Source organism: Anopheles maculipalpis, chromosome 3RL (genome assembly GCF_943734695.1).
Source record: "Anopheles maculipalpis chromosome 3RL, idAnoMacuDA_375_x, whole genome shotgun sequence".
Taxonomy (NCBI): domain Eukaryota; kingdom Metazoa; phylum Arthropoda; class Insecta; order Diptera; family Culicidae; genus Anopheles; species Anopheles maculipalpis.
In genome coordinates this window covers 19,011,472-19,027,416 of record NC_064872.1, presented here as the reverse complement: position 1 = coordinate 19,027,416, position 15,945 = coordinate 19,011,472, and the positions used below count along the sequence as shown (strand labels likewise).

Here is a 15,945-nt window from a genome sequence, read left to right as displayed (position 1 = left end):
ATCTGTTCCCGTGCTGATGAAATCGACAGTAAATGAATCCCTCAACTCAAGCCGGTGTTCTCACCAATTGATGCATTTAGCACAACCACCCCTGGGTCTGGGCTGCAGTCGTCCATTTTGTGGCCAATTCCGCTTTTGGGGATTCGGCAAACTTTAAGCAGCCCGCAGAGCTGCTGTTGTACCTCCATTCTCCGTCTTCTCCGTGCACTATTATCGAAAACCCCCTGAAATACTTTGGCTCCGAACAGTCGCACGTACGTGGGGGTATGATTTTGATATCAAAAACGCATTAACAGCAACCGGTAAAACAAAAGGGATTCATCCACACACATACATACCGAACCCCTTGTTCGTCTACTGACTTTCGCAAACATTATAATCAAATAATCATTAATTTCTGATGCATACAATCACATGAGCGCAAGTTGAAAGTGAGCTGGAAGAAATCAAGGTGCTCTGGAGGAATCGGCCATTGTATGAGGTTGTTCAACGTTGAAAAAGGCCCCATATTGCCAGCTGCCAATTATTACAGCGGACGAGTTCCATTCTCCATTGGGGCACCCCACAGGCGTACAGGTAATCAGTTTTTACATCTTTAAATGGACATAAAATGGGGAAAATTTAGCAATAAAACTTCGCACACGCACGCACTCATCAACACCTCTTAGGTATAATGCAGAGAGGGCATCAGCAGCCAGGACACCACGCACCGTACACACTCACCAAGCGAGAATTGTACCAAGCAAGTGGAGAATATCATTTTTCGCCAAAACCTTCTTTACCAAATCGAATTGACCGAAGCAACAAAGCAATTGTACAGTGTGTGCGCATAAATTTAAAACCCTCGTTTTTTTTTTTTTTCAACAGGAAACCGGAAATAAATGGTAGCAACAAACTTAGAGTCAGGAACGACGTTAATCCATCTCTTACCACTCTCTCACTCTGTTGCTGCTGTGTTTGGTGTGGGGCATGGCATCCGCAACGAAATCAAGTGGTGGACTTCAAATGACTTATTATATTCTCATTATGCTAATTAGGATATTAATCATTCACTTATGCCACTTGTGTTATTTATTTAAGTACACCACACGGCACATTCGTACGCTTACATGTCTGCTGTGTGTGTACTTGTGCTAGTTGCAAGTGTGATTGCATGGACCAGTGCAATGGGCCTGATGACTGATTGGTTTACCATTTGTTTCGTTACAATATGGAAAGGTTTAAGAAAAGATTTTACTATAATTCTTGACGTGTTTTTGTGCTATTACCAAATTTGCTTGCCTTGTTGTATTTATGTAAAAAATTTTGCTCTCGAATAAACTAGTAAATTAGCATTTTATGGAGCCTCCCGTTTGGGAGGCCAATGGGGCTACTTAATGGGCGGTGCTAATTTTTGCAGTTTAAGTTACTCCCTCTTTTTGAACGCATTTTTTTGTGCAAGCTCCCCCAGCCTGAGCTCCACAAAACAAGGGTTACCCTTTCAATCTTTTTATTCCCGAGCTCTCTCTCTCTCTCTCGCTCTGTCAGGCACACTCGTTGGACGCATTGTGTGTATTTTTTTTTAAACAGGGCTGCCCTAATGAAAGGGTTGCATTTTTGTGCTGCTAAAGTCATTCGTAAAGTACGAGGTTAAATTTTAAGCCAGCAATAAGGCAAAGATTGGCGGCAACCTCGGCCGCAACAACAACTGTTGAAGTGAGAAAAAGTACATCGCACGGAAGCCTAGGGAAGGTGGAGATCGACAATGGCCGGTATGTACGGGACGGCATACAAATTGCACATTGCACCTGGCAGCGCGAGAAGCCAGAGGAGGAAACAGCAGCATCAGGAGGAAGCGCGGGAGGAGTTTGGTAGCATTGTTAGCGCCGGCGCTCTTAATTTATTGTTATTCATAATAGAATAGTTTAATTTAAATTTTCCAACCATTATGGCCGTCATCATTTACGAGCGCAAGTAATGAAGTTCGCGCACTCTCTCTCTCCGGCTGGCGTTTTTCCATACCATGCGAAAGGAGCTGGGAAAAGTTTAGCTTGTGCAGATTGTTGCTGCCGTTGTTGAATCGTTTTCGACCATGGGACACAATGCGAAACATTCACCAGCGAGCGCGCGCGCGCGCTCAACAAACCAGCGGGATAAAAATCCAATTATAGTGAAATAATTTTAGCGAAATTATTTATACTAAAAATATTGTAATCTTAAGACAGCATAAATCTTTGCCTCGTTTGGTTCTCCTTTGCAGAACGTCCTCGTCGTCACGCGTTTGCTTGGGTGGAGGTTTTCATCCTACTGCAAAAAGCATGACACCCCAAAAGGGCACATTACAAATGCCAAGCACATTCTCTGAGAAAGGCAGATAAATAATAGTTCTCCCCCGGTTTCGCACCGGCCACCGCCGGCCGTGCTTTCACCGTGTTTCGCTTTTACTCTGTCCCAAAACGCTCGCACGAAGGTTAAGATTTTCATCCCTTTTTATCGGTGCGAGCGGATGAGTTGCAAGGCGCGGACCTACACTTATTTTACCGAGGACAACGATGGTCGTGAACCACCGCAATGCATTTTCACACTAACAAAGGCTGACGGCGTCGCGGGTGAGCCCAGCAAATGAGCCTGGCGATAGTTTACGACGCGCGTAGCGAAGAATGCTAGGGCGCTTGCATAACAGTGATAGAACCCTTTTTTTGCCAAGGACTGCATATGCTAATCCTGTGGTGTGGTTTAGTAAGTGCAAGTAATCCGGTTGCCCGATGCATAAGACTGTAAGTGCATTAAAAGCCGTTAAAAGAAGGGCAAACTCGGGTCGTTCTAAGGGCCGCGAACATTTGCTTTCTGCGCGTCCCGGCTGCATCTTTTCGCAAAACCTTGGCAGTTTATCGCGTGGTGGTCACATAAAGAATGGTAATGAAATTGGAACGGATAGTTAGTATGTGGACGTAGAAGAATTTGGCTGCTGCGCTCAGGACGAACTTATGGTTAGTAGTTGCAGCTTGTATAGGTTTTTAAAGGGAGCAATATTTTTGACAGTAAGCAATTGTATTAATTATTATTTTTCGTTGAAAACCTATAAAATATTTTAAGTACATAATTTAAAATAGACAGACGATATCCAACAAGTTGCAAGCATTAGAGACATAAATATTTACGGTAGCGAACAATCAGCTCGTTGCTATCGATTCGGCTAAAAAGGGTAATAAATCCCACGAGAATGTCTTTAACAGTGTGAGTCCTGAACAGCCAAGAGATCGCCCAAAAGGTTTTCAATCCACCCCATAAACTGTGAACATGAGATCATTGATTTCTGTCCATAAATCGAAGTATAAAATCGAACATATAGTACACATTCGTCCGGTTGTGCAAAAAAAAAAAGCATCTTCCCATGCTCCAAAGCAAGCATAATATTATCCGATAGGTACCACAGCACTTATATGGACCCAGAGGACTCTTTACGGTGTATTACCCAGTAAGGTGAAAACGGTTCCATAAACGGAATCAATAAACTGCTCCCGATTCTTCAGCGCTGAAGCAGAGGTATAAAGAAAAAAAAGCACCAACAAACGATTCACCCAGCTCTGTCCCATTAGCTGAAGCTTATCGCGGAGAAAAACGATTACCTTGCCCGGGTTCTAACACCTTCCGCTCTTACCATAAACCCTTCGGTAAGGATCGGCATACAACAAACTTCCGCACACAGGGGAAGAGACGACAGGAAAACAGTCAATATGTTTAATCTTAATCCGTTTTATGTTCGATATCATCGGAAGCATTTATCATTGCGTCTCTCACACTGGTGCACACCAGCGATGGGTTCTTCTCTGTTCGCCTCTTACCAAAAACCGAATCCATCCGTCACCGTCATCGAAACCGATACAGCACGCGTTCAAGACAGAAGACGGGGACGCGGGGGCTTTTTTTTTGTTTTGGAAGGACATAACAACACAAAAAGTGTGCCAAAGCAAACAGGAAGAAGCGCTGAATGTGTGGCTCGGAGTGGGTCTCTCACTCTCCAGAAACATCGCGGGAAAACGATAAGGATAACACATAACCGTGTGTTTATTAGGCACTCAGCTAAAGGTGATAATGCTGTCGTTTATTGGCAACGGAAACGCCACTAACCCGTGTGTCGTCTGTGTGTGTGTGTGGAGCTGCTGCTGGTAGGAATGATTGTTTTGGCGGGATATAAACATTTGCCTGGGTGTTACATTCGCAAACGTAAGCGTATCCGGCACACTTTGGCACACACTCCTCGGGGTGTCTTATAGATCAGCAGTTTTAGATTATGTGTTAGGGAATGATTCAAATAAACTATTTATTTTCATCATGTTTGGGGTAAAGTCTACAAAAAATAAGCAATGCTACAAAGAAACGGGGACGAACTGAAATTTGCATTCGCAATAGCTTCAAGAGAATAGACAGAATAAACAAAAATCTTTAAATGTTTCTCCGTTTTTATAATCTGCTAGAGAAAAAAAGGTAAATGCCAGTAAAAGAAACTAGAAAAAAGGAGCTGCTTTATTCACTTTAAGGAAACCAAAACAAAAGCAGCTTCGTAATCGAGCACTAGCAGTTCCATATCTTGAAGCTTCTAGCGCTAAAAAACAAGGTAATGTGCCTCGTGGATGGGTTTAAGGACGAAACAAAGAGAAAGATACCAAGGCTTAACGCTCTACGGGAACGGTTAAGGATTAGGCGGTTCCCCCCGCCGGAAGGTGAAAATATCCTTGCGACAGGTTGGCATGGCAAATCAGAAGCTGACGATTGATTGATGAGGGTTTTATGCAAAGTCTACGGAGCCTTGAGAAAACGATTCGGTGCGTTTCGTTTGACGCACTTTGACGCGTTACTTTTAGCTTTTGGCTGGCTTTTAGGTTTGTTCGAGCGGTGCTGGAATGTTGGTAGAGTAGGATTTTAATTAAAACAGTCAAAAATTCGTACGAATCATTGAGCTTGCATTATGCATAAAGCGAAATGGGAAAGGTTATCCGGCAGGCAGGCAGGCTAACCAATAGGAAACCAATTGAGCACACTAAGGTAATTTTGATTTTAATTAATTCAAGTGAGAGTGCAAATAATACGCAAAGTTTTGATTTAATTAGTAGAATTCAAGAAAAAATAAACCACGAAAATTGAAAAAGAAAAACTCGATGGAGAAATACACCAGGCGCCCCCATATTTCGCTTGATCTTGATGGAAGCATATTTGAGTATAATAAATTTAAAAAAAATTGCAAATATCAAGAAAACGTTTTGTTAATGATCGAATCTGGTTTGAATGGATGAAAATAAACCTTATAATTATGCATAAAAAGCATAAAATCAACAAAAAATACTGTACTATTTGTGTGACTTGCAGAACAAAAAACCTTTTCAATAAAAAAAAAAAACCAATGCATCTGCTTCTTCCGTTGCAGCAACAGTTTTTTGTATGCACTCAGTTAATGCATCTTAATCAAGCGCGCAAGCGCAGAACGTGAAAGCAGCCCGCACAGACACATTAACTTAATGTGTGCAGCTTTAAATGTATTTAAAAAAGTAAGCACATACTTGAGAGAATGCAACTGAATCTAATTAAATTATGATTAACTTCATCCCCTTCTTATCCGTTGCAAACCGTTCGCAGCGAAAGCCATAAAGTTGGAAGACATGAAGGCTGAAGGCGGTAACCAGAACGGCAAGAAGGTAGATAACCTATTAATGCAGTTGATATCTCTACCCAGCACTTGTACAATTACGCCTGGCCACGCAAAAGGTAAAGAGAGGAAGAGAAAGAGCGGACTGGTGAACGAGAAACCGGGACGCAAAATAATGCAAAAAAATTCCTCCTTTCATCTTTATGCTTTGGTGTTTTTTGGGGCTGTGGCGAAAAATTCCCAGGCGCGTTTTAAACAGAAATTACTGCAAACGGCGCCGTTGTGAGGAGCTGTTGTTTCCCCTTCGATACAATTTAGCACGAGTCGTGAAGTAATCATACACCAACCGAGAAGCAAAAAAAAAGGTAAATTAAATTTAACAAAAAAAAGCTGATCACAACATGCGGCGCAAACTACTCAGTTTTTTTTCTACAAGTTTACCGATCATACTCGATCGGTTAATCAAAAACCCTGAACTAAGTGCACTTTAATTATGTGCTTCATTTTCCGGCTTTTTCTAAAGCATCTTACGATAACGACCAGCCACTGAGAACATAGCGAAAGGCGTATCGCAGTGCGTGTCGAGAATTATGCACATTTTTTGCAACATGGCTGCGTTTTTTTATTGTGTTGGTGCTATTTTTTACTACTTCTTTACATTCCGGCACGTGGTGTTAATAGGACGAAGTAGTGATTTGATTCGGAACGTTTTACATCAATCATCTAAAAGCCGAGGAAGCATAAATCCTGCCTTCATTATGCAATGAATTTTTAATCTAAACTCAAACAACAACAAGAAAAACACGCTTCACACGAAAACCCTTTTCACTCGGTGTGTGAAAAACCGAATATGTCCAATAATGGCAAAAGTCCTAGGTCCGTACCGGATACAAGCGGGTTCCTTTCTCTGTGCGCTTTTCGGTAGCACAGTTCGGTTGATTAAATGCGTTTTTCCACCCAGAAAATGCAACACCACTGCCTGCGAACCAGCAAGCTGGTACACTATTCATTTTCCCCGGGAACAAAAACCTTCTCCCATACGTCTTCCGTTCTTGGTGGCGAACGATCGCATCGTCTCGTACTTTCTCTCTCTCTCTCTGTTGCAAGTGCGCGCTTTTAAACACAATCTTTCGTGGTCGGTTTCGCACGGAAAGCAAACGCTGAATGTTTGTCCTGGCCGCGTGAAGCACCAGCGCACTCCGGACGTGCAACTAGTGACTACTAGGGGGAGGTAACGTTGGGGTACTTTTCCCCGCATCCGTTGGCTTGCATGTGTACAAACACACATATGTCTGTCAACTTCGGTTCCGGAGCTGGTGTGCCGCTAGGGTGCGGAGTAAAAGAAAAAAATGCTGAAGGATATGGGAATATTCTTCTCGTTTCTTTTTTCTCGTTATTGTTGTTGCTGCTTCTACTCAAATCCTTGCATTTTACACAAAACGTTTTTGGAAGGATCGGTGGTAGTTGCGGAGTGTCACATTTCCTAACCATCGACCACAGAACGCATGGTGCCGAAGCGGTGTAGAAGGTGGAAAAATGAAAAACCACATTGAACGAAGCGCTCAATCTACGTCGTGTGTGCCGGGTAGCGAGTAGCAGTATTGTAGTGGTCTTACGACAGGGAAAGCAAAAAGGTCCCCGGGTGCTTTTTGCTATTAAAAGGACGAGAGCCACACACCGCTCTGTGTGCTGTGGCAACACCGGTGGTGGCAAAATGAATAATATAAATGATGGTCAGTTTCGGTCGTTTGGAACCGATGGAAGCATATTGCTCACCATTCTCCACCCTCCCGAGAGGGTGTGTGTGTGTCTGTGGACATGGGTAATGCATGGCATGCACGCTGGCGTACTGTACTGGTATCGTTAGGGAAACGCCGGTGGACCGTTTGGTTTTGCCCTGACGTTCTGATTTGGTTCTTGGATTGCACATAAAACCCCGAAGCCGGAATGGGGAGTTGGCGGCCAGTGCCGGTGTGACGGGGGTGAAGATCAGTGTAACCGTATGATGACAGTGTACGATGAGGTGACCGGTGACCAAAACACATTACACTGACCACCACACCACCATCATCGCCGGCAACGTCATCGTGTTAGAGAGATCGTCTTAGGCGACACCAGGACGATGTGGTTGGAAAAAAAATGTCCAAAAAAAAAGCAACACCACCGGCTGTAACGGGAAGGGACGGCCCGTTTGCATGGACGACATGGACCGGTGGTGTATTTATTACCACCACTGACAGCATAATTATGGTAATAGTATGGAAAATAAGCCCCGGGTAATCGGTGTATAAATATGTTTGAACAGTATCGGTGTGCACCGTCCGATTGGCCTACTGGCCCATGGCGGATGGCGATGGTGTAGTGTACGGTGTCGTCAGAGTTTGCATTTTGCTCACTAATGTGTACCTTAGCGAGGGTGCTTTGGCGCTAAAGGTAAATGATGTTCCGAGATGACCATTTCGGTGGGAAAAGGATAAACGCTTAACGTACTTTAACGCAAGCTGAAGCTATCCTTTGTACCGCGAGCTTAACAAAACGTTGAATAACTTCGGAAAAAAAAATGAAATTAAAATCTATCTACAGAATGTAATTCAATGGAAAAAATGTTGCTCTCTTTTCAAGGAATTCTTAAAAAAATATGTTTTTAAAAGCTTTCAGCGCTCTTTGATCATCGACGATCAGTTGCTGCTTCGTCTTGGCTGCGATCGTCCTTCAGAATGATTGGATAGAGTCTTCCGATGGTGTTTTTCACAAAAAAAAAGAAAGCAGGATTGAATGCATCTCCGATAAGACGATTTTTCGACCCTCTTTATATGTGAGAAGCGATTATAACCGATCATTTGAAAGGCGTTTGCTATCAATTTCTATTTCTTCGCATGCAGTTTTTCGACTTTTTTAGCCATACTACATCACCTTGCCATCATATGGTCGGAATGACCCTACGATTCATCCAGTCAAGAACAATGATAAAATAGAACGTACGTAGTTGGGTGAATCCGCTACGACGCAGGATCGTCGAATAAAAAAAAAATGTCAATTCTTTACAGTTAATGTTCGCCCTATTTTAAATGGTTGAAAGCTTCCTACAGAGATTGATTTGAATATGCAATGAATGAAGATAGAAAACTGTAACGAATGAAATTTATTTTACTCTTTAAAACCTTTTTCATTCACACTCTTTTCATTAACAGAAATATTTGCAATGCGTCCGCAACGCTATAAAAAAACTCTTTTTATCAAGTAGAGATCAAATTTATGTCGATAAGCATAATTTATGGCTATGATTATTCTGTTCCGGCATAAATTTCCACTTTATCTCATCTTCCTAGCTGCATCGAACCATAATCCAGCTAGGCACTGAAAAGTCTTGTCATTAATTATAGTACCTTTTAGCGGAATTCATAAATCTTACGTCTAAATGGCCAAGTAGCTTCATACCGGTGCATAGATGCGTAATGCATTTATTTGCATTGGCTGCAATAAAATTGCTCTATTTCATGTGAATGTTTTTTCCCCCCTTCTTCTGCACAATAGTATTAAGTGATGAAAAAACGCAAACATCAACATCTTAGGGTACCAGCGAACACTTGACTCGTCAACAAATTAGTCACAGTGCGGGGCAATAAAAGCTTGCGAAAACCTACACACAAAACTCCAACAAAATCCTTCCCGTCCAGAGATGAGCTGAAGGATAATTCGGAAACGAACTGAAGAGCCGTAGCAGAACACACGAACGGGGTGGAGTAGTAGTAAAACTCAACAAATAAATTAAAAATGCCACTTAAAAAGAGCTAAAAACTTGGAAAATAAAGATGTAAAATAATGAGACCGAAGAAAATAACGTCTCGTAACGAACGGATTTTGGTTTCTGGGTGGAGAAGAGAAGGAGGTTGGAGGAAAAGAGCGGAAAACCCGATGTACCAGGGTGCGCTACTATGCACACACACACACACATATACACATCGTTCGGTACAAAAATGCAAGTGGATATAAATCGTTTGCGTGCCGAGCCGGTGGTACTTAAAAACCATTCTTCAGCGCAAGAAGTGACCAAAGCATGCACCTTTACGCTGGGTCCCTCGCATCTTCAACTCACCCTGCAGACCGGCTGTTGGTGGATGGTTGGCTTCACTTCATCATCTGGCAAAAGATGGTCGGTACACCTTTACCAGAGATGGCGCCGCATACGCCGATGTGTGTATGGATGATTTAAGCGCTTGTCGTTGTTTGTGTGTGCCGGGTAGATTTTGACCGTTTCTTGGGCGGTGCTTGGTGGCACAGAAAAATAATCCCAGCTGAGCATCATAACATCATATAACCGCACACACTCTTACACATAGGTAGGACGTTGGTGTATATCGCTTACGATCATTAAATGCTAAATTTATGATTTATTGAAATAATACCGTCGTGCCAGTCCGGCCAGTGTAAACCAATGGCGCGCTTTGCTGAGACATGGTGTTGTTTTTTCTCGTTCGTTGCTGTGTTAAAACACACAGAAATCTAAAGAATCGCCACAGTAGTTTATGTTGTGCGATCCAAGTACATTAAATTACAACTTATTCATACGTTTTTTGGGAGGACCGTTGGGATAGGTTTTATAAGAGTAGTCAAAATTAGGAACGGAATCAATCAAACATTTCTGCAGATAATTCCAGGGATTCAAATTTCGGCGAATCATACATTTAAGCGAGCGTCCCGGTTCTGGTGCAGAGGCGACTTCGGTGCTTTGTTTTCACACGACAGGACCGGAGGTCAAACCCCATCCGGACCGTTTCCCCGTAGTAAGGACTGACTATCCAACTACGAGGTATCAGCAGATCTAGTAACCCGTAAGATGGCCAGCGTGACCAGTGAGGTCATTAAGCCAGGAAAAGCATTCGACAAGTCACCATTTTCCAGGCAACCTCACGGTAGTTATCTGGGACCTCATCCATTTTGTTGGGATGAACCTTGACGATTCTAAGCGGAATAAAATTTGAGGGATTCAGAGGGGCTTTTCTGAGTCAGGCCAGCCCAGGGCCCCTGTCGTCCGCTCTCTGAAACGATATCTGAAGAATAATGATCAGCTTTTTATAATTTACCGCTTTTTGAACAAGATCTTCGTGTAAAAATTTGCACAGCAAAGGCCAATCGGAAAACTTTTCAACGATTCCATTTCCTCATTGAATTTTGCTCTATTTTTAAAGCCACACAACACCCATTATTGGCCGGAATCTGTCCCTTGAAAAATGTTTTTGTCATTTTGCAGGCTGTTATAAAAAGCACAACATTTACAATCGGTAGTGAAGATGTGCCCACCAATTCCCAATGAAGCTGTTTGACACTGAAATGACACCAAAAATGCTACCCCAAAGTACACCTTTCACTTTCAAAATGGGCCCATTTCAAGTCCCATTTTATTCAATTCAAACTGCCAATCAAATTGTATATTTCCATTCTGGACAACTTAACGGAAGAACATCCGTGTCGGTGTATCCCGCCATTTGCGCCCGTAAACCTATCAATCCCTCCCTACACCTTTCCAAATGTTACTCATTAATTGGTAATTTAATTTAATTCGTTAGCAAGAACGATGATACTGTTTTTTCGCCGGGTTGAAGTTACTACCTTGTTTGTTGCTAAAATGTTTGCTTTCACTCCAGAGCGGTGGAGGGAATGTTTACCACCCGGTTTCTGTACTCCAGCCACTCGTACAAAGCAGAAAGCAAGAAGGAAAGGTGCAAAACCGGCGTACATTTTCCATGACGTAGCCATTTTCCCATTTAATTGCTCAGTGATTGAACGATCGTAATTAGAAGGGCTTTAATTAATTGAGGCAAAATTTGTGTCGGCTGTCGGTTGGTTTCAATAGAGCCAGCTTTGTGTTGGTAGATCGGTGCGGGAATGTCATGGAAATTAGACTAAATATTAAGTACAAAAGGACAAAACGAAAAGCGATTTAAAGGTACCGAGCTTTTGCTGCTGGACTAAAAATCACAAAACAATTTGATGGTTAACAACAATTCGAACCCGACACCAGACCTTCGGGAGTTGTGGAATCGGGCTACAGAACTCTACTTCTCACAGCGCCTCACAATGCAACTTCCACTGGCACGTTTGACATTTCGGGGGCAAACTGAACGACACCAACGCGGTCGGGGACGACTGAAGGTGCACTATTTTCTACAGCCGAAAGATATTATAATTTCCATCAAAATCAAAGACATTTCAACCCCTATCCTCTCCTTCATCCAATGTACACTGAAGGAGTCCATCCAAATCGATGCCTCCGTCGTGTGTTTGATATTTATTGAGGGGGTCTCTCCTATTTATCGCTCACTTACCCAAAAAGCGTTATAAATATTGAATCGCACGAGTTGGCGTGAAAGCAAGCCAGGAGCAGCAAGAACTGGACCACAAATATTCGAACACAATCATTAAACGCAAAACCCCTACAAGCGAGCGTATACAATCAGCGTTAAAATTAATCTGTTTTTCGTACCATACCGATGGTGACAGTGAAACGAATAGGCAAGGAAGCAAACGCTCCGTGGTGGTCGAGGTGGGTTTGTTTTTATATTTTATTAGCAGTTTGCCTGCTAGCTGCGATTATAACTGCCGCTGATGGGTACTCCTTTTTACCGTGGCCCCCTTTTTTGTTGTTGCTTTGTACCTAGGCACAAGGTGGGCAGATTTTAATGCACTAATGTGCGATCGTATAAGTGCTGCTAACGTTTCTGCCTTCTCTGACGCGAGCTTTCCAACGGCCATGTATGCTTATTTGCTCTCGCCATAACGATAACGGTGCGGGAAATATGGGAAGGAGTTGGCCGAAAGCCGAAAAACAGTAGCGCTTTACCGTCGGTAGTGCGAGGTACGACGACGCGTGCAAGATGCTCAATTAGTCGCTAATGTGTTAATTTCTGCCGCCGCCGGTGGTTTGCCGCGTGGAAAAACGCGTGAAAATTATGAAATAATGAAGACGTAATGATGCGGAATGAATGGGCATCGATGCACGAATAAGAGGAAGGTACAGAAGAAGAAAAAAAAACACACACACAATATCAAGACACAAACATTAAACCAGCGGCGCGGCACATCGGTACATCGTCAGCGGGATCTTTATATCAACCTTCACTCGTCGAAGTACTTGGCGGGTTAAGTATGGGAAACCCAGCGGCATGATTTATGTGCAGTCGATTGCTCTACCACTCTCTGCCGTCGTCTTCATCATCATCATCAGCTGCATGCGATCGATCGCGGACCCGGGAAGTAATGTTTTTCACGCATCATTTGCTGCAGGGATGTATCTTGATGCGACAAATTGGTGAGTTGCTGTTAGATGCGCACGGCATGGGAACGTGGCAGTGGGAATTGACCATGGGAAAGGATGTTGGTTATCTAATTGCAATTTTTGAAGATGGCTCTCAGATGTATTTCCTCAAATAATGAGAAGACGAACATCGATAGAATATTTCCCTCCACATCTCTACATTTTGTACATATATTTTTTTAATCTTGAATGGGACTCTACCTTCTACAGGTCAGAATAAACAATTTACACATACAGGATGCGCAATATTTATTACACTACGAGTTCCATTTCTAGCGCTTGGACACGAGCCGCTATTGCTCCATGCGGATGACGTCTATAAATCTAAGCTCGATTTTAAGAATGTTCCCATTTACGGTACCGGATCGGTTACATCCACATTCGTCTACCTTGCGAGGGAAGCGAATCAATCGAGCGAAGGTATTTTCCGTAGGCATCTTCCCGCCATTCGATGTACCCTGGAGCCCCCGGCCACTCGCTTTTAACCATCAGGTACGCTTAGGCACTTTAAACGGAAAATGGCAAATCATTTCGACTTTCGCCGCCGGAGTATGGTAAATATTTAAACAATTTCACACTCCGTTTGGGCGTTTGGGTCGGAGGTTTCGGAAAGGTCGGACGTACCAGAAACGTCTCGCACCGTAGTAGCAGAACGGAGACGAATTTCGCTGGATGCTTCTATCGTTTTCCAATCGGCAAAAAAAAGCGGTAAAGCATCGTGTCGTGTTGCGATGGAAAGGAAATTGAAAAGAATCGCCTGGTGGAACAGTTTCCAAATGGGAAAAAGTACTGTGTGGGAGGGTATGCAAGAAAATTCCTATCACTTCTTGATAAATGGACCGAAAGCACTCGCATTCGCAGTCGGTGGATGGGTTTTCTCAATATAAAAAGGAACAAGAGCAAGATTTTTCCTTTGGCGGTGACTTGGTCTGATGCGGGTGGGGCAAGGAAATCACCGAAACGGTGGGGAATGAAAGATTCGATGACTTCTGCCATATAATTTATGCTCTCATGGAGAGCGAGGTTAAAAAAAATCACAAGGAGTCGGTTATACTACCCGTCGGGATGGCGGTGGAAAATGGGATAAGAAAATAGCTTACCAAGAAGCGAAGCTGTCTGCAAGAACGTGAGCACATTGAAAGGGAGCACTAGGTCCTGGCACGTCCCGGTGCATCGGACGGTAATGTACGGAGGGGGCTTGTCAAAATGGAGAGAATGGAGGGAAAAACGATGCAATGCAATGGAATGGAAATGACTGGATGACAGCTTTTGCTATGAACTCCTTAAATGATTTCTCGGACAGGCAAAAAAAAGAGACTTTAAACCAGCAGTACTTGACATTCCAGGAGGTATCGTTCTGTTCGTTTTAATATTATGCTATTATATTCTACTTTACTTGTATGAGTTATTCTGGACTTGTTAGAATTTATCTACTTTCTACAAAACCTAACAAATAACGATTCCATATTTTCATTTTAATGTAAGAATGTTGAGAAGCTAACCGTCCTCTATAAACTAAAGCATGTACTCCTTATATTGTAGGATGATTGAAACATTTCACTACCGACGAACGCCTTCGGTTGGCAGCTACTAAAGTGAAGCAAACGTTTAAATATTCAATCTCATTTCATCAATTGTGCATGCACGCATGGTTTCGACTCTTCGGGCGATAAGAAGACAAAAAAAGGAATGTAAACTAGATAGAAAACTAAAACCCAACACCGATACACAGACCTGAGCAATCGGCACCGTTTGCAAAATGGAAACTAGTTCTTGTCCTTCGAAGCAGACCGGAGCAAAAGAACCACAACACACATACGAAGCCAAGAATCACTTAAAATCGGTCGGAATGATAACAATTGAGTCATTTTCCAATCCGTCCCATCTCCAGGGTATGCTACTGCTTCCCATATACCGCATCCACACGAGCTACCGGCCGCAACCCACAGAGCAACGATGTTTGGTGTGGTTGGTGTTGGTATCTCCGTTCTTTTATTAAACGTCAGCTTCCGATCCTTTGCTGTCGACAAGGCAGCGAGTGTGCAGCTAAAACCCTAGACCAAGCGGGGGCAGGTTCATCTCATCAGCATCAACAACCTTATCCTCATCAACGGCATCAACCGCTCCGCAAGAAAGCACCGACCGGCAACGGAAGTAGCGGCACGGTAGTACCAGCTGGCGGAAAGCGGGCGCGCACCGTACGGAAAAATCCCGAACGGCAAATGAGTTATGCAAATTTAATCCAATTTTATCTCGTCACAAAACAAATGATCAGATCATAAACAATCATCATGCTGTCGTGATTTCGGTTCGGTCGGCCCTCGGTTGCGGGTGCCACAGTACGAAGGGAGCTAATCTTTCTTCCGAAACGGAGACCGGCCGGGATGGGGTGGAAAGGGCGGGCCGGGAACAAATAAAACAAATGCACACAGAGACAGTGGAACCGTCTGTTTGCCAAGATTTTATTGACAGGACAGGACCAATTTTTAGCTGTCAGCGAGTATCTTTTGCAGTCTCTTAGCATAAGCAATGAGCGTTGACGTTTTGGAGCGGGATCAAATATTCTGCTCTGGTTCGTTTTAACGTTTTTGGGTGTTTTTTTTGCTGCTTTAAGCCGCGAAGAACAAAATATGACTGCTGGGGGCTCATGTTTATGCACACAAATATTGTTGTGTTCTATTTAATTTGTAAAATTGGCGACAAACTTTGAGTGATGCTGGTTAAATTAAAAAAAAAAGACACAGCTCAAGACTCATCTCAAGTATTGCTACTTTATCTGCTAGTGACTAGTCTCTGGTATGATAGAAAAAGCGGAGTTCTTCCCTGAGCCTTGCTTTGACTTTTTTCCTCATATAACCACATGCAAAAAAAAAACACACACTTCCCTCTTTCGCTCTCTGTACTCTGAGCCGAGTAAAGAACTGATTTAGTTTCTTTGGATTATTTACGTAACGAGCACCGAGCAGCGTACTGATTATGACGGCGGTTGCTGCTGCTGCTGCTGCTG

At 43.1% G+C, this 15,945-nt stretch overlaps 2 protein-coding genes across 5 annotated transcripts in view; one reads left to right on the top strand and one right to left on the bottom strand.

Moving 5' to 3' along the window:
• Positions 1 to 15,945, top strand: part of LOC126564110 (ribonuclease Z, mitochondrial) — a 346,473-nt gene that overhangs the window by 106,862 nt on the left and 223,666 nt on the right. The window lies entirely within an intron of this gene.
• Positions 1 to 15,945, bottom strand: part of LOC126564085 (aryl hydrocarbon receptor nuclear translocator homolog) — a 202,852-nt gene that overhangs the window by 30,408 nt on the left and 156,499 nt on the right. The gene's annotated exons all lie outside the window — the stretch shown is intronic.